Raw genomic sequence first — 20587 nt, 5'->3', positions numbered from 1 at the left:
CTCCTAAGAGCTAAAGGGGCTGTGCATGTATGTGTGTGTACAGAGCAAAGCACTCAGAAAATAGATAGCCTCCTCTTGCCCACTTTGGTTTTCCAAGAACAATAATGTTCATGATGAGGATACAGTGTATGCTCAATGCAAATGCACCTCCTCCTTCTTGCTTACATCTATATAACTTGGGACCTTCTGGTTGCGTTCTTCGCAGGGTCTATGCAGTGGTCTGTGATGGCCACTGTTGGAGAATGGGGACCCCTGCATGGCAGGAACCACAGTAGGATTACCTCAATTAAATGTGTTAACTTCAGTGTTGAGAAACAAATCAACTATTTTACAAATGCTTTATGTGCCAAATAAGATTTTTCTTTCCTTCCACTTTCTAGTTCATTTCCATCTCTTTGGGCCTCATTTCTTGGTTTATGATAGTCATTCTTTTTGTTGGGCTGCCCAGAACCCACTGCAAGCTGCCTCCATGCTAACGGGCAGAGAAAAGGAAGAACCGATGAGAACCTTCCACCTGCCTTTTGACTCCTTTGCCTGAACTCTCTCCCTCCCTTTTTTATGTCTCTTGATTTCCAGGGAAGAGTGTTTTATGTTTTCAAAGCACTTCCACCTTCCTTATCTGTATCCAGTGAGTTAGCCTTTAGCACCGTGAGTCCAAGGTTAAAAATTAATGTGCTCATGTGGCAACATTTCCATTTTTATTATGTTGTCTGTTCATCGACAGGTACTAAGATCTATTCAGAAATGCACAAAGCCATCCTAGGTAGCCTTGCAACTTTACTTTTTTATAATCCCAGTTCTTCCACAGTTGTGTGAAATATAATCTCTCTTCAGTTCTGTTTCCCCAGATGACTTTCCAGCTTTAATACAGAATTGGAACAAGAATAGAACGCTTCACTATGAGCAAAAAGGAATCTGGTCAAGATCCAAGAATCCCCTGAGGATGGGATCTACAAAAAGCTGGCCTACAGATTCCATCTCTCCACTGATCCATCTCTTGGCCCATTTATCCATCTCTCTTTCTGTTGCACATAGAATGGGATTCCTGTCATTTGTCTGCCTGATGGACACAGTTGAATTTTCTTGGCCCTCTGGGGTAGGGTCAGACTCTTCTTCTCCCCGCTGCCTCTGCAGCTCATAGTCCTCCCTGTCCTTCTGTATTGTAATTGTCACTCAGGAGCCACTGTCCCTATAGAGCTTAAAATTCTCAAAGGCAGACTTTTGCTCCCTCTCCCACTCCCCTGCACTCCAACCTCGTCCCCTACCCTTGTAACCTCAAAGGACACAATGAGTACAGCCCACGGATCCCCCACTGCGACAGGGGAGAGCCTGTCTGAGAACACAGGCGACTGTGAGGAAGTGACCCAAGAGATGGAGAAGATTAAGGTCCTCAAGAGGACAGGGACGATCTGATGCACTTGTGTTTTCTTCCATATAAAGATGATCTCCAGAAAAATCTTACCATCAACTTTAACCATCTCATTTTAGATACCTGACAGTTTGGCACCCGTTTCTACACACCTCTGTTTACTCCTTTTTCTCCTTTTGTTGATGTTGAGGGTAAATCTAAACAGGAACCCTGCTCAAATTAATGAACTAGGCTGTCTGCCTCCTTTTCATACAGGCTTGCAGTCTCAGGCACATCCTGATCTCTCTCCTATAAAATACAATCTTCTGGAAAACAAAGGCAACTAGATGTTACTGGCAACCTCAAAGACCTGCTCATCAAATTCATTCCTGCTTAATATGTGTTTCTTAATTATTCATCTGCAAGACCCAAAATAGTTCATTATGAGAAGAGGTCTCATTTGGGTGTTAATTTGCAAATAAAGGTCAGGAAAAAAGTTTGTATAAATGATTTCTGTAAATGTATGTATGTAAAATATCTTCTAAAATTTTAGCAAACCAGCAATAAAATCTTGGGAAGAATAATCCAGAGATAATCACCTTGCCTTGGAATAATTTTATCACAGTCCATCTTTGTGAGCTTCTTGAGTAATCTAAAGGGTGAGGTTAGACCCTCATTATGAACTATTTACATACATTGTTTGAGATGATGGGAAAGTAATTTCAAGAATTTGGAGACTGGTAATGAGCTTCCTTTGAAGTTGGGGAGGGGTGGGCAGTGGGAACAGAATTTGAGGTAATTGCTAGTTGTCTCCAAGGAGTCCAAATGTTGATGAAGCTTCTATCCTTAATAACTGAAGATGCTAGCCTCAGAGAGACAGAGGGACGTTGTCGGTAACCCTCTGGACATTTCAGAAGTCTGACAGTGTACTATCTTAACCCCTCTTCCCTTCACTATTCCCATCTCTGTACTTGCTGTGTCTTCCACCAGAGGCACGGAGAAAAATGGCCGAAAGCCTAAAGAATGGAAGAACGGAAGCTTAGGAAACTTGACTCTAGCAGCATCCCACACTGCGGTTCTAAAACCTCCACCTCTCTGCCCAAGGTGCCCTTCTGGAGAACAAGGGTGACAGGGATACCTATCCCAAGCATGTTCGGGAAATCCACAAACATTTGCCCCACTCTTTGATGTTTATAAGCTCTGCATCTGGGTTAAATCCAATTAAGGCATCCATAGGAAACCCTTTCCTGGGAGAAAGGTGCAACTCTGGGCACGCTTTTTTCTTCCCATTCATTTAAATCTCTGTTAGACTCATGAGAACTTGACTCCAGTTAATCATGCCATGCTCGGAATATTCTCCCAGGATCTACTACCAAGAGACCTCAAAGCCCATTTCCAGCGTTCTACACCGGGCCTGGGTCAGCCTTCGTCCGATCAAAGTGCCTTTTGGCCCAGCTGCAGGGGTTAGGGGAATTCTAATGGAAAGAACAAGGAGACGTGGTCATCTCTCATGCCAATTCCCCAAGTATCTCTAGTATAAAGGCATTTTATAGCTAGGCCAGCAGAGCACCTAGAGGTAATGGAGAATGAAGAGGGTGGCCATGGATTGCCCAGAAACCAAGTCAAGGACATGACCTCATCTTAGAGAATCATTGCAGATGTTTTTCGGTATCTAAACAACGTCACATTCTGAGCTAGCCAGTGGGGGTAAAGATTTCAACACATGAAATTGGGGCGGGGGGAGGACAATTCAATTCATAATGACCTCTAAATCAGCGATTCCCGAATCCTGGTCCAGGACTGAGCTAGATGAAAAATACAACCTCCGTGTCAGATAAATTTCTCTCAGATAGCCTTGTCTACTATGTTCGAGGCTTCAATATGTCGCCTTGCCTCTTGCAGAAAGTTACCAGCCTCCCTGCGTCCCTGCACATATTTACATTGGCCGGGGACTTGGTCTGCAACTGCCTGCTCTCCCCCCAGTCCAGAGAGAGGGCAGAAGCAACTGGTCAAGTGGCTCTTGTTTCTTGATTTCTTTGGGCTCACACAGGATTTGGACCCTGTTAAGGAGTGGGCCAGCAGAACGTCCTTCCTGAGGGACAACCTCTTGTACCACAGGAGCTCTTAAAATCACTTAAAATGAAACAATACAAAGAAAATTGTATTTACCAGAATGAATAGGCTTGTGCAGCCCTCTGAGAGCATGTTCAAATCCCAACAGATCTCTCCCTGATTGTCTTCATAGGAGAATAACCGATCCTGCTACCTGAAGGATTTGGTTTTGTTGAGTAGGATTTTCAAGGTTAGGGGCAGGATTTAACTGTTCAAATGAATCAGAGCAAGACTGAGTTCTGCCACAAATCTTCCTTCTCTGTCCTTCCTCTACTCAATGACCACCCCGTCCCGTGCACCGCCCCCCCCGCCACATTAAAAAAGGGTGAGTGTAAATCTTACAGGGGAAAGTAGTTCCAAATTATGTCATGACCTCGGGCACCCACAAGTCCCACCCTGCCCAGAATATTCCAAGTTCAATGAAATAACACCAGGAACGAGGTTTCCATTTGCACTTAACATCGTTTTGAGAAACTGGATTTTGGCTTGACTATGGTTTTGAAATTTAGCTCCCAGAAACTGGGTATTGGGACTCCATTTCATATTGTGGAACACAAATCTTCAAGTAGACAAACTTGTAACAAGTAAACAGGTATCTAAAAGTTATGATTAACTAAAATGTCCTTTCATCATTCTACACTGCAAAATTTTAAATCCATTTTTCTAAACACATGTACAAGTCCTCTCAGGAAGGACGGGCCTGCTCTCTGCTCTTTGGGATTAAATTGCACTTTCATATATGAAACAATGATATTTTCAATGTCCATCCCTAGCAAAACATAAACTAGCAATCCTAAAGAGCTCTGCCCCTTTTCCTTTCCACAAACACATCACTTACTTTAACTCTTTTCTTAACGAGGCTGTGATACCTAGAGATCTGGAAGCACTGGTCGAAATGACCAAAAAAAAAAAAAACAAAAACCTTAAGCAATGGTTCACATGCAACCATCTACTGCCAAAGATGCTAACCAATGTCTGACGAAGCAACAGAACAATAGACCTGATTTAAAAAAAAAACTCCTCCTGAAAAGCCAGCAGGCCTAACTCCAAAGAGTTAGCCAGGGCACCTAACTCCAAAGAACGTTGTTTCTTAATCCCCTCCCAAACAATCTGTCTGTGAGGCCAGGGTCTTTATTTCTGCTTATGGTCCTTGCCTGCTACCGTGGGTTTTATGCACACTCCAATATTTATTTCTCTCTGTGACTGCTGGCTGGTGGTGAACAGCCTGTCTCAGACCGTCTAGAGAACAGGAAGCAGATGGGAAATAAATACAGTTGCAGAGCTGGGGGCAAAGCATCAGACAGGACAAGAAGGCCAAGAAATAAACAGGGAGGAGCCTGGTCTTTCTTTCATCCCTGGCTCTGAGAGATAAGACCTAAGCAGCAAGAAGTCAACTGGGCTCAGTTTCAAATTCTACCCGGCTTCTACTCCAGGGTAGTTTTTCCCTTTGAAAAATCTCTGTGCATTTTTAAAAAGGCATGATTAAAATAAGCTCTTAATAAATGATTACAAGTCACCTCAGATGCTATAATCCTTACATTAGAGATGTATAGTATGTGAGAATTTGCAATCCTCTTCGGCACCCACATTGCACATGCGTGTATATAGTGCACAGCACGTTAGAGATCGAAACACACACTTAGATGCATCTTCGGTGTATTAAAACAGAGCCTCAGGCCCGGGTCTAGAAAAGATCTTAAAGTGATGGGAAACCATGGCACTACTGCCTTCATCATTCTCCCAGTGCCCGCTCGTCTTCCTTCTTCCCTCCCCCCTTATCAAGTGCAGGTTTAATGGTAGAATCTAAAAGCAGTCATGGAGAGCTAATAATAAACTTAAGTCAAAACATTATCTCTGACTATAAGTCATTATTACATGAATACTTCACCCTCAAAGTCCGTTGCATTTGATTTTTCCTCACTGAGCATTTCTTACGTTTTCCAGTTACTGTGTAACATACCTTCAATGCTCCCCACCTCACCCCTGGACCAAATGCCGCCTCCTTGAGGTTTGCTGAGGTGATCAGTATGAATGTCAGTCAACACTCTGGAGCTGGGGTGTCCAGCTTCTAATCCTGACGTCCCCAAATACTAGTTGATGAACTTATCAGTGTTTTTTAGTCTGAGCCTCAGTTGCCTTATCTGCAAAATTAGGATGGCAGCACATCCTTCTTCATGGGATTATCATGGAGAGTAACCTTGGTACATGTAAAGTTCTTCGAACAATGCCTAACACTTTGGGGATCAGCTGGTAGTCTTACTTTCACCGTATGGTCAGAAATTATTAATGTGAACAGATTTTCCTTGATATTAAAGAAATGAAAATTTAAAGCAACTGGCTCAGCATAAAATGAATAATTCAAGAAATCTTTTATTAAGGTCAGCATCTTCTTACAGAATTCTGTCTTCATGATCATTTTATGTCATGTAAGATTGTATTAGTCACATTTTTAAAAACACTGGATTTTAAAGAATCTTTAGGTAGAAATACATATAGACAAGAAAGTCTCAAACTTTCATCTTTTTTCCAATATAGGCAATAATCACCTATTCTTTTTTTTTTTTTAAAGATTTTATTTATTTATTTGAGAGAGAGAGAATGAAAGACAGAGAGCATGAGAGGGAGGAGGGTCAGAGCGAGAAGCAGACTCCCCGCCGAGCAGGGAGCCCGATGCGGGACTCGATCCCGGGACTCCAGGATCATGACCTGAGCCGAAGGCAGTCGCTTAACCAACTGAGCCACCCAGGCGCCCAATAATCACCTATTCTTACAAATCTAAAACCTTAGCATACTTAGTGTATTTTGTAAAGCTTTCACTTACCTATTGATTTTTAGAGAGCGAGCCAGTGAGTGAGCAGGGGGAGGAGCAGAGGGAGAGCAAGAATCTTAAGCAGACTCCCCGCTGAGCATAGAGCTTGGGGCTCGATCCCATGACCCCGAGGTTATGACCTGAGCAGAAACCAAGAGTCGGATGCTTACCCAGCTGAGCCACCCAGGCGCCCCATACTTAGTATATCTTGAGTCAGTCAATACATGCCTTAGTTTCTACAGAATCTGTTTCAATCTTTCTCTTAATTTAAATGCTGTTGAATGAGAAGTTTTTTGAAGGGAAGGAATGCCATTCAGTGAGTTAGCAAAGGGTAAAAATAATTGGCTTCATCTTAAAATGCTTACATTTCCCAGCTACAACACCGCACCGAGGCCAGGAGAGAAGGAAATCATGTCTGTTAGACAAGATCGTCTGGCTTTGGCGAGTCATGTCCTCTATTTTCAGGTCGTATTGTTACTCTAGGCAATTTAACAAGCTGCATTTTGGTAGCAAAGTCTCACCTCAAACCAGTGCCTTCAGCTGTTAGAGGAATGGTAAGGACGGAGAGGGGCAGGAGCAGAGAAGCTCCTGAACCTCAGCAATCACCCAGTGTCCGCGGCATTCTGCTCTGTCGTCACAAAAACTGGCAAAAGGCAAGGATTCATTCTGATGTAAACTAACGGCATTTTTATTTGGCATCTTGTTAAAGTTAAAATCGATTTTCTTATGTTTTATTTTGTAACTGTACAAGAGGGCAAAGTTTGAGCAGCAGTGCAATGAGACTTATGTGTCTGAAGGAACAGCCTTTCACGGAATAGCCAGTTCAACCACGGCTTCCGGCCAAGTCCTGTAGCTTCCTGTGTGTCCCTTCTGCAAAGCTCAAGTCCGAATATTTCATTATCTACAAAAGATGTTCTATGGATTAAGCGTCACGTTGTTGAGAAGCTGGTAGTATTTGTTCACCTTACATGTGTTACTACATCTGCTCTGTAACGAAACCACCTTAGGTTTCATTATTTACAGAGACCAATCTTTACATTGTATTGCAATTCTACAATGCCCTCCAAATAATCATCGTTTTAATTATAAAGTCTTGAGTTTTCAGCAGTAGCTGCTGAGTCAAACTTTAGGGTCTGTGTTAGGATCAGAGAGAAGGTAATCTGCCTAAAGCCTTGAGTCTGGCTAGTAATCACCAAGGCATCATAAGCCTATGAGTTGTAACAGAGACATTTTAATAGTTACTTTAAAGAAAGAAGATCAGATGGGAAGCTGGGAAGAAAAGCCAGGCTGAAGGGAAAGTAGGGATGATGACTATACTCTAAGCTCCAAATTAAATCCAGCAGTTGGACCAAAGACCTTATAAGCACTTTAGAAGAGACTTTTAAAAAATATAGACTTTGCAATTACTTTGATTTCTGTCTCTGTGACTCTAAACATATTTGGAACACAGTAGAAAAAAAGCATCACAAGCTTCTCTGTCCTACTATAACATTATGTTAAGTATAGTGGAATTAAAGCTAAAAAATAATTTTTTTAAAAGGCATGCTGCATTTACCCAATTTTTCACCAGGAAAAAGAAAATAGACTACAAAATGTCCTGCTACCAAATGAGCTACAAAATGTCCAGCTCCTTTCCCACCTTGGCCTTGACCCATTTGGAGTTCCTGAGCAGGTCCTTCAACTTATGTCTCCATCACATTCCCCCCACTACCAGAAAAAACGAAATTAAACTCTCCAACTTCACAAGGAAGTTATAAAGATTAGAGTTAGAACATTGAACTTCAAAGATGAAAGGCTCAATATAAATTCCAGCCTTATTGTCAAGACCTCAGTGTGAATGGACAGTATGTGCTGCTTCTGCAATTCCCACCTGTCAGCAGATCTAAACTAGGATGACCTTGCTATGCAGAGGGAAGGGCAGGAGTGCCTCAACAGAGAAGCACATTATCTCAGAGCCAATCCTTGTTATCATACCGCTTAATTGTCCATACTGGGCGGCTCACCACAAAGATCGATTGCTACAATTTAATGCATACCTGCTATTCTCCCCACCCCCAGCAAGAAATAAACATTTATCCCGCACCCACAATGTGCAAGACTGCCTGAGGCACTGGAAATACAGAAGTGAAGTAATACATAGTTCTTACCCCTTCAGAGCCCAGACCTACAAAAGGAGACCTGTGCATTCTCTATATAGTCTATATAGTCTAGAGAGGTGAGTCGGCCAGAAGCTTAGAGCATCCCAAAGAAAAATCCTCCACAAAAAAATCTACCCAATAATTTTGTAGCGGACTTTCCCATAAGCAATGACTATATTACGCAATGACATGTACTGTGACAAATCCAAATTTTGCACATTTTGTTTCTGTTCTCAAATCAAAAGGATATTAGTGCTATTTAAATCTACAAATGCTCCAAATTATCACTGAAGACATTCTTAAAGGGGCTAAAAATGATCGCTCCATCACTCTGCTCTGAGTCAGCAAGCTTGAAGGGATCCTTGAACCCAGATAACAAAGGCTTATAGCAATGTTTGATAGTTGACTAGCCTCGAGATGATTTTCAGCATGGCCAGAGATAGAACAGGATACGGTGTGCGCGCATGTGCGTGAGCCTGGGGGTGGGGGGTGAGTGCAAGCGTGCACACACACACACACACACACACACCAAGGACAGCATACCAAATTGCCCTACCCCTGCCTTGGGTCCCTGCCTTCCTCCTCACTATTTGGTAGTGAATAAATGAATGACAAGTTCAGGTGCTGCAATCTCCTCCTACGTCATTTGAAGCAGCTATCCCAACCTCGTTTTAAAGATTCAGGCCCTGACCTCCCATGGAAATGTAATTCCAGCATCTGCACCATTTATAGGTGGGAAAGCCTTTCCTATGTGGAAATAGAGAGTAACAATTGAGCTTACTTTCTGGTAACCGACAGATAATTGTCACATCTTTAACTTTCCAAATTCTAACATTAGAGTTCGACTTTCCTCAAAGGACATCTAATAGTTTTTTCTCCTCCAAATTCCTTCCGGTTTTTCCCATGTGTCTTTTTAAAACAGCAGATTTAAGCTAGATGGGTATCCATTTAGAATATGAATGGGAATGTGGGTATTCATTTCCCCATCTGTAAAATGAGACAAGATGATTCTTAAGAATCATTTTGCTCAAGGAACTAAATTCTTGAGAAACTCTGCATGATCGTCTAAAGCGGGAATCAGCAAATTTTTCTGTGAACAGCCAGACAGTCAACATTCGGCTCTGTGGCCATAGGGTGTCTGTAGTAACAACCCAACAGTGCCATTGTTGGGTAAAAGCAGCCAGAGACAATACAGAAGCAAATGAATGTGGCTGTGTTCCAATAAAGCTTCATCTACAAATCTAGGTGCTGTGCTGGATTTGGCGTTTCGGCCATAGTTTGCCAATGTCAGGTCTGAGAAAACAAGCTTTTATTCTCTATCTCCATGCCACCCTAACTGTCCCAGCATCCGGGCTCCGATTTTATGAAATAACCCACAACAATTCAGGATTCAGGGGACTCTAGAAATCCTTCACTTGCCTATGTATATCTCACACACACACACACACACACACACACACACACACACACACACACACACACACACACACACACACACACACACACACACGGAGAGGGGTGGCAGGGAGCCAAACCTGAAAAGCAGAATGTCTTTTGTTTTGGTTTTACTTCAACCCATTTCTGACTCTCAGGGTAAGTGGAAGCCTACATTTTTGTTGACTGGGTTTTGTAGTGAGAGTCAGTATTTTGCTCTTCTGGGCCATATTTGCCAACAGCTATGACAGCATGGTTAATGAGGGAAGTGCTATTGTTTCCTCCTCCTGAGAGCATGGTCCCCAGACCAGCAGCTTCAGCATCATCTGGGAACTTGTTAGAGATGCCCACTCTTGGGCCTCACCCCAGGTCTACTGAATCAGAATCAACTGAACCAGATCCCAGGTGACTCATATGAACATTCCATTTTAGAAGCACTATTGTTTGTGACGTATTAGTCAATGTCCTGCCAATAAGTAGACATCAACCACCACGGGTGGAGCAAAAGGAGAGGTGTGATGAAGGGGCCTCCTAGGCAGGTGTGGCCAGACAGAACTCGCAGGGATGAAGAACCACCCTTGGACCAGCAACAGCTGTTGCTATTACAACCCTGGTGGCTGAGGGAACATGAAGGTGAAGTCGTGATCCTTGAGCCCATTTTGGGCTAGAACCATTGAGGTGAAGCTGCCTGGTGGAGACAACTTCCAAGAGGAAGTAGCAACTTCTGGAGATCTCCCCGAAGCAGGGAGAGAGCAAAGAAGAAATACCCCAGCCTCACCTCCTGCTCTTGACCAAACCCAAGCGGAAGATAGAGTGCAATGAGAGCTCAGAAGGGGCGGTCTTCAAGACCAGGCTCCCAGGACACAGAGCAGAGAATGAGGAAGGCAGCCGAGGATCACCAGCACAGCCAAAGAGTGCTTACGGTGGGGTTCACTTCCCCCTGGGGCTCTAAGCTGGTAGCTTTCCTGCTGGTGGCTACCATCTGCCATTGTCTGCCTCACTGGTAGGTCTGTGTCCCCAGTTAACACTGTAATATTGGCTTTTCCTTTTATTCAGAATTCAAAACTGTACAACTTCTGTTATTGCCCAAGCTAAAACATCATTCAGAAAAAAACTTTATCTCCCTACCACCTCCAGAAAACCACACCTCAAATTGTTTTTTTTTCACAGCCACCCCACATCCCAATAAAATTAAATCAAGCCTGTTTTATGCCAGACTATGGGAAGTACTTCCTGCTCTAACTGGCAATAAGTTTGACTCAGACAAGCTAGCCTCCCCTCTCCCACCTGCAGCAAATTCCCAGAGAGAGCTTTCAAACAAGACTTCACCTTGTTTCTTGACGTACGTGGTGGATCTCATTATTTCTTAGCAAAATATAAGAATCAACAGTGTTGAAAAGAGTAAAAGAAGGAGGCAATAAAGACTTATAATGAAAAGTCTGCCTCTTAGTCACCCTGTCCTTAGGCCAATAACTTATTTTAGTTCCAATACGTAAAATGGAGATACCATGTATATTGTGGATAAGGATAGTACCTATCTTACATGTTTGAAAAGACAACAGGAATGCGTCCTACAGCTGAAATGAGATGATGCAGAAAGAGCACTTAGCTGGCCTATTAGCTGTAATGATGATTACTCCTGCTGATATTGAGCAACATTTCAAATGCTGCTAGAAGAGTTTTTCATCACCCAAACCAAAACCACCTCTTGGGTCATTAAGAAAGGGCCAGTCAAATACGTCATCTTCCCTGAGGGATGGCATGTCTACCCCTTTTACTGTTTTGCCAGTCTGAGTCCTATGGACAACCTAGAAAGAAACCAGACAGCCTTATTCCTGTCTCTCCCAGAAGTGGTAACAAAAACCCTGGAGAGGGAGCTGCCTTTGTCCTAGACTTCTGGCCTCATTGGATCCACTGGCTCTTCAGAGGCCAGGTATCCACCAGGTAGAAGCACGATGCCCCGTTCCCACCTGGGCCACCCGCCATCTCAAGGAGACAGAGTAAGCACTACATTACTTCCCGTTCTCCTTTGGGTCCCATCCATTTCCTGCTAGGAAAGGCTTTGGTGTGCAGGAGTTGAGGAGAAGCGTTGACAGGAAAGAAAACGCTGCCCAGGGAGGATGCTTCCAGCCCCTCCCTGTCTTCTCTATTTTCAAATAAGTCTTTCCATTAGGCCAACTCCTTCCAGCACCCTCTATATCTCCCATTCCATATTATTGTAGCCACCTCTAATGCTCACCTAAAGACACGATAGCAAAGTAGGACAGATAGTTGTACTTGACATTGTGTTTTGGCAGTGTTGGATGACACAAAAGGCAGACGAAACAGTACTCGGAGTGCATGCATTACAAAACAAAGCAAAGAGAAAAGGAGAAAAAGAAGGGAAGGATGGAAGGAGGAGGGAGCAAGGAAGAATAGCATGAAATAGTTACTACTGGAGATTTCAAAACAGTTCTGAGTTAATCACTAGGGCAAAATGTAGAATTTTGTTGGGGTTCCTGAAACATATTTTATGATATTTTTATTTTAAACTGCATTAAAGCGGTGCTTGCATTCTCACCATGCCTGTACCCTAATTTATGAAAAGAAATGCAAGCCGGGTCGCCCCGGGAAGGCTGAGCAGGTATGATGGCAACCACTGCACACTGCGACCGCCCCACCTCATGCTGGCACAGACTCGCTGGCCATCACCCGACAAGCCCACTGGGTCCCCAGGGCATCTGGCCATAGAATCTGTGTTTATGCCTCCCAAACAACAAGCTCCTATTCCCGGGGTAAGCAGATGGTATTTCTCTTTCAGAAGTTCCACATGACAATCGGCCACCAAAATTACCTAAACCAAGAGGCACCAGACTGTTTGCCTTGTTTCCATCAAAGCTCTCCTTCAGAGCGCCGACTACCTGGAGGTCACATACTTCCAATGTGAAGTAAGGGAGTCTGGGACAGAAGTGTTCTATAATGCATGTGCATGAATCGCCAAATCCCCGTTACCCAGCACAGCTCCAAGGAGTTGCCACGGTCACCAGGTTTATTTGATAACTTTTGCAAATACACATTCAACTCATTCAACATGTTTCCTTTCCTAGATTAGTGTGCTAAAGTCACAGGAAAAAATTACTTAGTAGGAGGGTGTACCTGAGTGCTGGTTAAAGAAGATTTTTCTCACCAGTACTCGGGAGGAGGAAAGTACACAGAATGGGAACCACATGGATAGGTGAGCTTTTTCAACAATTTTTGTGCACTGTTTGACATTTTTATGTGTACCCTTGGCCAAAAAAATGAATGTGAATTACAGAAAAACCACCAGGCCATGATTTCCATATTATTTTTAAAATATTTTTCACTGTGGTCAAATATACCTTAATTTTACCATTTTAACCATTTTTAAGCGTATAGTTGAGTGGCATGAAGTACATTCATACTGTTGTACAACCATCACCACCTTCTATCTCCAGAACTGTTCCATCTTCCCAAACAAACTCTGTACCCTTGAAACAACAGCTCCTCACTCCCCTCACTGCCCCCGCAACCCCTGGTAACCACCATTCTACTTTCCATGACTTTGAGTCTTCTAGGTATCTCATAGATGTGGAATCTGACAATAATTATGCTTTGGCTTTTGTTATTTCACTTAGCATCACGTCTCCAAGGTTGAAGCGCATTATAGCATGTGTCAATTCATTTTTTAGGGAAGAATAATAATATGCTGTGTGTATATACCCCATTTTTATCTGTTCATCGATAGAGATTTTGGTTGATTTCACGTTCGGCAGTTGTGAAGAATACTGCTGTAAACATGGGTGTACAAATACCTGTTCAAGTCCCTATTTTCTATTCTTAGGGTTATATGCCCTCCATTTGATTTTAATTATCTCTACCAGAAATGTCTTCCTCTATCAGAGAAAGCCATTCTTTCAATCTAGCGTATGTCTTTGAAAGAGCTGCCCTTAGCCTGGTGAGAGAGGAGATGGTCAGCCCCTCCTCACCATCGGCTAAGTCTACCCAGGCAATCAGCAGAGTGACAGGAGTTGCAGCCAAAACACCCCCATGTTCTTTCTTGAGCACTTGTAAATGTGATGAATTTTTCACCCCCTCGGGACTTCTTTGGGGAAGATTGAAACTGTCTTCACCATGAAAGTGTGCATACAGTGTGACCTCCTAAACAGTCACCAGGTAGCAGGAGAAAAGACCAGGCTGGGTAGACCAGTAGGTCTCAGGTGGGCTGGGTGGTTGGTGCTGAAAGGGAAAATGCTAGAAAAAGCTGAATGGAGTTTCTTTGATAAAGTCATCCAGGACAGAGAGGGAAAAAAAGAGAGGAGCAAAGACGGTGGCTTCCAGATGGAAGAGAAACAGGACTAGGGCAGGAGTGAGGAACAGGCCCTCTGCAGCATCTGGAGGCACAGGAATCCAAGAATGGCAGATTTAGAATCACCAAAAGTATGGCATTTACATGCAGCCTCTCAAGCATTGTCTAGTGCAGAGGAAGAAGATAGGAAGCAAAATCCCCAGTGAGACCCCAGCAATGGAGAAGACAACTCTCACAGGAGCTCAGCCAAAAGCTCAGAGAAGGTGCAACTGGGGTCCAGGCAGAAAAGACTCCTTGCTCCAGAGGTCAAAGAAGGTCTGAGGGCTCTGCCAAGGCCCAGGCCGAAGAGCAGAAGTTAAAGGTCGTCTCCAGAGGGTCTAATCCTAAGAGACCCAGCACAGAACATCAAAGAGGAACACATACACGTAGGGGATTACACACTGCTTCCAACAAATAATCAGACCATGTGAGTTAAACAAGACCTGACAAAGGTCTTTCTTGGATGGGTCACCTCAGAAGGCCTCACAGCCCACTCAGGTTCAATCACCCACACAAGTCAACTCTTCATGCCAGACTTGAGCAGACCACAGTGTGAGGCAAGAAAATGGCCAGAATGAAGGAGTCTGGGGATAAAAAGACACTTCCTCACACTCCTTCACAACCCATTTTCACCTTCGGTTGGTATCACCAAAGGGAGACACCCAGACCTTACCAAGCCAGAAATGGCAGATCTACTTCCTTTGATCCATCCCACCCTTTGGATCCATTTGAAAATTCCCTATCTAGCACTGATTTCACCAGTTCACTCAACTAGTGGTTGAGTTCTGACTCCATGGTAGGCACTGTACCCAACAGCTGAGACACAAAGTGAGTAGGATACTTCCCGGCCCTCAGAAAGCTCGCCTCTAGTGAGGAGAGAAATAATTAAAAGGGCAATTACAAGAGCGTGACCAGGGCTCTGAGGGAAAGAAATTTGGGGTGAAAGAAAGGCACACAGGAGTTTATAACCCAGGAGGATAGAACCCAGAGGACCAGGACCACTCACCAACTTTGTATTAGTTCCCTATTGCTGCGGTAACAAGTTACCACAACTTAGCCGCTTAAAACAATGCAGCTTGATTGTCTCAGCACACCAGACATCGGAAGTCCAAAAAGGGGCTTGAGGGGCTAAAATCCAGGTGTCGGCAGGGCTCTCATCTTTCTGGAGGCTTCTAGTGGAGAAGCCATTCCTTGCCTTTCTCAGTTTCTGGAGGCCATCTGCTTCTCTGGCTCTGGGGCTCAGGCCCGCTTCCGACAATGGCATCACTCTGCCCTACGCTTCTGTCCTCACATCTCCTCCCCTCTGACTCTGACACTCCTGCCTTTCTCCGATAAGGACCTGTGATGACACTGAGCACACCTGGGCAATCCAGGATAATCTCTAATCTCAGATCCTTAACTCAATCACCTCTGCGAAGTCCCTCGTCCCACACATTCACAGGTTCCAGAGATTAGGACCTGATCTCTGCTGGAGGGCAGGGGATCTGATTCTGCCTACCATGAAGTTAAGTCCTAAAAAAACAAAAAGTCCTTTGCATGAGCAGGTCCTATCAGCGTTATCCTTGTGAAAAGACTACCCTCCTTTTTTTCTTCACCAAAAGAACTCACAAGTTTTCTTCTATTTGAAAACTTGCCACAAATTATGTAAATGACGTGTTAAAATCATTGTGGATAACATCAGCAAACATCAGACATCTGTAAAGCCACAGAAAGTTTCTCCAACCTGCTCCTACGGTGAGTCACTCTGATTCTCCACATGCTGGTTTTGTCATTTTTGGCTCTCCTCTCGCCTTTTCCCTTAAGCCAGAAACTAGTGAATCCCCAGGGCAGACTTCACTTCTCATGAACTGATAAAACACACGTTAGTCAATTTCGTTTTATAAATTAGGCACAAGAGTAGAATTTAGAATGCTTTCCTGCAGTTGATTTGCATCTATAAAATCATAAATTGAAAGTCTTATGTTTCTAATATATTACTTCTGTAACTGTGCTGGGGGGTAAGGGGAGAAAAATTGTACCAAGAATGAACTTTGCCCACAGTCAGTTATTTACAGTATAACCTGGACAGAAACCTCAGCCTCTGGACTCCAGATCCAGCACTCTTCATGCTAGCCACACTATCTTTTCTATGTCCTTTTCCCCTTTGAGATAAAAAATTTGTTGAGAATTCACTTTTAAATAAACACTGAGTTTACATACTTGTCCTGATTTTCCTCTTCATTGAAAACTTCCCACCAATAGTAATAATTGGTGTTCCATAAAGAGTCCTTCCTGTTGGTTGATGTTTGACACTGTGAAATATATATAAACAAGTTTCAACAAGAAGACAGAGAATATGTAATCAATATACCTTGGCTCCCGTTCAGAAGGGCCATGTGTCTGGCACTTGATATCTTTGCAGAAAATGGATATTGGAAAGGAAGATCACACACTTCATTTAAAAGCAGAACAGCAGATGTAGGGGCGATGGTGTCGGTGAGAATCAGTTACATATCTGATGAAAGTCTGTGAATCTCAAATAATGACAATATGGCAATCCTTTTGTTTCTCTCTAGAATTCCCCAGAGCAGCTCTGCCAGGCTCCCCTCCCCCTCCCAGTCTTCCCCACAGAGCCAGATGGCCAAACCAACTACCATGTGGAGGAAATCAAGGCCAGCCCCCACCCACAACTTTGACGTTCCTCCTCACCACCTCAAAATCACTCTTACCTTCACTCAGCTTCTCTTCCTTCCCCCTCAGTGACCATCCCCTCATCTTTCTTCAGTGGGCTGCTTCCCCTTGATCTACTGACACATTAAAATCTAAAGTCTTCAGCATAGTAGGAAACTCGTAAGGTGCCTCCTGCCTCAACACTACACTCCTTGTGCTCTCCACTCCAGCCGTACAACTCACTAAGATTGCTCATTCCTTTGCATGCACGGTTTCCTCTGACTGCAGTGCATTCCTCCATTCCTTGCCTAGAGAACTCCTAATCATCCTTCAGAGCCCAGCTCAGCCTTGACCCCTGTGACACTCTTGCCAACCACTGCCCCTCCCCAGTAAAGATGAACACTTCTTGCCCTGTGTGGCAAGGGCCTCGACCTTTCCTCCCCCAGAGCTCTTAGCACACAACATTAGCATTATCTGTCTACCTTTCTGTCGCTCTCACAAAGTTCCCAGACTGATAGCTCTTTAAGATCAGAGACTGTTCCTTTTATCTCTAAGTCTCCAGCACTTACCACAATCCTTGGTACTTAGTAGACACCCAATGAATGTTTGTTGAGCAATTGAAAGAATGCTCAAGTCTTTCCATTAAAAAAAGAAAACACAGCTATCCCTCTGCTACCTTCTGGAACTGCTATGTACCCCTGCATCTCGGCTTCCCTGCTCCATAGACCTCTCGTCACCCAGTCCCCACCCCTCCCCAACTGGTTGGTTTTACTGATGCTGGATGAGTTCCCCATCATCTAGTCAATACACAGTCAATACGGGCTGCTCCACATTCCGATTAACTGCCCCTCATCAGCAGGGACAGTGGGCACGGCTGATGCCTTTCTGTTCCTGCCTTTTGTGTCCCCCGCCTTCTCCGAGTTTATTTTTAAGTCTTTAATTTCTTCCCTGCCTTTCCAGCCTCCCATACACCCCCTTTGTCTGAGCATCGTTCTCCTTTCCAAGTCTCCCATTGCCAACTTCATAAAGGTTCCAGCCCCAGCCACTCTCCGGAACCTCAGTGTAGACCGCCTGGGAACATACGTGAATTGAAACAAGCCGCCTCTGCACCGGCTTCTGGAAACTAGTAATTACAGGAGGTAATTGCCTGTGCACTTAGCAGAAGGCCTTACATACTCAGTGAGCTTTGTCCTCCTCCCTCCTGGGCAAGCTGGCCTCCAAACTGGCCACCCCGCTCCCACTTCTCTTCCCATTAATTCCCTCCGAGCAGCACTGCTCTATTTCTAGATATTTCTAATGCAGTGTTAAAAGCCTCCAATGTGCTGCCTCCCACAGTTATAAAAAAAAAAAAAAGGTTATAAAAGTAAGTAAAAATAAAAATAAAACCTAATTAAAAATAAAGGTTTCCCAAATGTCCATCAAGGCAAAATGAGAAAGATGAAGGCAGTGCAGGGAGCTTTTGACCACATTATATTTCTTCAACTTAGGAAATCCTACATTCCTGCTATATTCTATGTTAATAGAATAGAATCCTACATTCTATGTTAAAATGCCTTTTCTATAACGAAACTGTGGTCATTTTCCTTTAACTACCCTTATTTGGGAAAATAGCTCATAAACTGTAATTGGCCTAGATTTTCTGTTTTGGAAATTAGATGATCTATTCTGTTATTCTGGATTTCTACAAGTGGCCTCTGGCATTCTTACCATGTTGGATGAAGAGTTTACGATCACTTAACAGCATTTTAAAAGTCACAGAGACAAAAAGATGTTTATTACAGTAAACACCTACTTGAGAGGTCCACAACCCTCAGTTTCTTTTCAAGGATGTATATTTCATCACAATATTGAAAACTCAAGGGTTGGAAATTTTTTCTGCCGTGAATTGCCTCCTGTTGTATATTTGGAAATAATGCATTAAGAAATGAGATTTCCTGGACTCTTGTGTCCATCAAGAGGGCATAAATGTCCAAACAATGCCAACAGTCTTTTTATTTATTCACACCTTCTGGTTTCTTAAGGATTATTTGACTTTAGTTTGCCTTTTAGTTTTGTAGACACACACATACTAATAGTGACTGTCATCACACACACACACAAGTTAAAGCAGGCAATTAATCATTTTCTCCCCGAAGACCATATTTTACAGTCAGAAGCCAATTGTCAGCACACATGCTCCTAAATAAACCGACACACGTACCAGCTAATAGATTAATTCACATGGAGAAGGCGTCGTGGGAAGAAAACCTGTGGTCCCAGATTTCTCAGGCAGGTGCTCTGCCTGTTAACATAAAGATCAGTCTTCCTGGCTCCAACCCTTTGGGCACACTGCCCAACATTACTTACAATTTCTAACACAGCTGATGCTAAGATAGTTCTGCAACATGAAAGCCTGGTTTACACCATGTAACCTAAGAACCGCTCGGCTCAGGAGGAGCCAGAATGAGCTTTTAGTTTAAGGGAGGTTTTTTGTTTTTTGGTTTTTTCTTTTTGGCTTTGTTGCGTTTTCTTACATCTGACTTTTCTAATAGGAGATAACCATGTAGCAATACTTGCTGCTTTCACATTTCCTTGCTCTTGTTCTTCCGACTCCCCCTGTCCGTGAGGAAATGTTGTGGCGCCCCAGGAAACAGACCTACTAGCATTAGTGTGTTCAGAAGGGAGAAGTCTTGCACATGCATGTGTGCGTTCACACGTGCACACACACACGCTCCCGCTGAGCCCTCCCTTAACATTCAGAGCTCCCCTGGGATCCCTTCCCGCTTCCTTACCTTGTAGCTCCTACACACGTCCTTTAGCCCACGCAGGCTGCCCTTCTGAATGGAAAGTTCAGCTCCTCTACAAATCGCTTCATTGGAGGACCAGGGACCATGGTAGAGGTTGCTCTGAGCTCCAGAAAGGGGATTTTTTTTTTTCACTTCACCCAAATTGCATTTTCCAGAACAGTGCTATAAAGGCTAGCGTAGGGGTGGGGGAATTTACGTGACAAAATGTTAGACTTCCAAAATTCTGTGAAAGAACCCTCTTTTCCAGACAGGATTCACAAAAATGTCAAATGTGGTTGTGGTACACCCGCCCTGTTTCTCCCCTTTCTGAGTCTGAGAGCCTGGGGGAAGCTGCTCCTGGGAAATGGGCTGGAGGCACAGGATGCTCCCCTGGGAATTCGTTCCCCCAGCTCAGCCTAGAGGTCCGGTAAGGCGGCTGCCTCCCAGCGGGGTGGGGACTTTTGGGTTTACCTACCCCTCTATTGTAATCCTTCAGTAATCCCACCTGTTTTCAAAGACACCCTCCTCATTGTTCTTAGCTCCCACAAAAAAAAAAAAAAAAAAAAGGCGGGGGAGGGGGACTGGGATTAGGCTCCAGCTAACCCAGCAACAATCTTGTTCTGGCACCTTAAGAAGTAGAGGATTTCACTTCCCTTCCGTAACTGGAGCAAAGCCTTCCCTCCCTGCAGGGGATATGGTCCCATTCTGTAGCACATTTCCTCCAGAGAGTCAGCTTTTCTGAACAAAGACCCAACTGTCTGTGCAGTATGGGAAACTATCTGTTGCTGGGGTTTGGAGCACACCCTCCTACAAACCCAGACATGCACAAAAGTTCTGCATTTCACCGCAGGAAGCAAGACTGGTGGCTTCAGGCATCATTAATCATTTTGAAGTGATTCTTCTTAAAAAGGAAGAAAAAAAAAAAAACCAGGGATGTAATTTGAGTTAAGTCATGCCCAATAAAAATTAGCACTTCTCCTCAAAGTA

General features: G+C 43.8%; 1 long non-coding RNA gene across 2 annotated transcripts in view; it reads right to left on the bottom strand.

The window, feature by feature from the left end:
- Nucleotides 1-19930, bottom strand: part of LOC145722680 (uncharacterized) — a 54550-nt gene extending 34620 nt beyond the window's left edge. Inside the window, exons 1-3 of one of the 2 annotated variants that reach the window (XR_014147124.1) lie at nucleotides 19607-19930; nucleotides 18628-18727; nucleotides 16386-16477 (exon numbers count right to left, since the gene is read on the bottom strand). This is a non-coding gene — a long non-coding RNA (uncharacterized LOC145722680). Of the gene's footprint in view, nucleotides 1-12514; nucleotides 12525-16385; nucleotides 16478-18627; nucleotides 18728-19606 lie in introns of those variants that run through there. The other variant, XR_014147125.1, reaches the window with a different exon arrangement.
- Nucleotides 19931-20587: the final 657 nt, after the last annotated feature.

This window comes from Leptonychotes weddellii, chromosome 7, assembly GCF_054177405.1.
Source record: "Leptonychotes weddellii isolate Sample4059 chromosome 7, ASM5417740v2, whole genome shotgun sequence".
Taxonomy (NCBI): Eukaryota; Metazoa; Chordata; class Mammalia; order Carnivora; family Phocidae; genus Leptonychotes; species Leptonychotes weddellii.
Note: the sequence above shows the minus strand (reverse complement) of the source record. Positions and strands in the feature narration are given on the sequence as shown.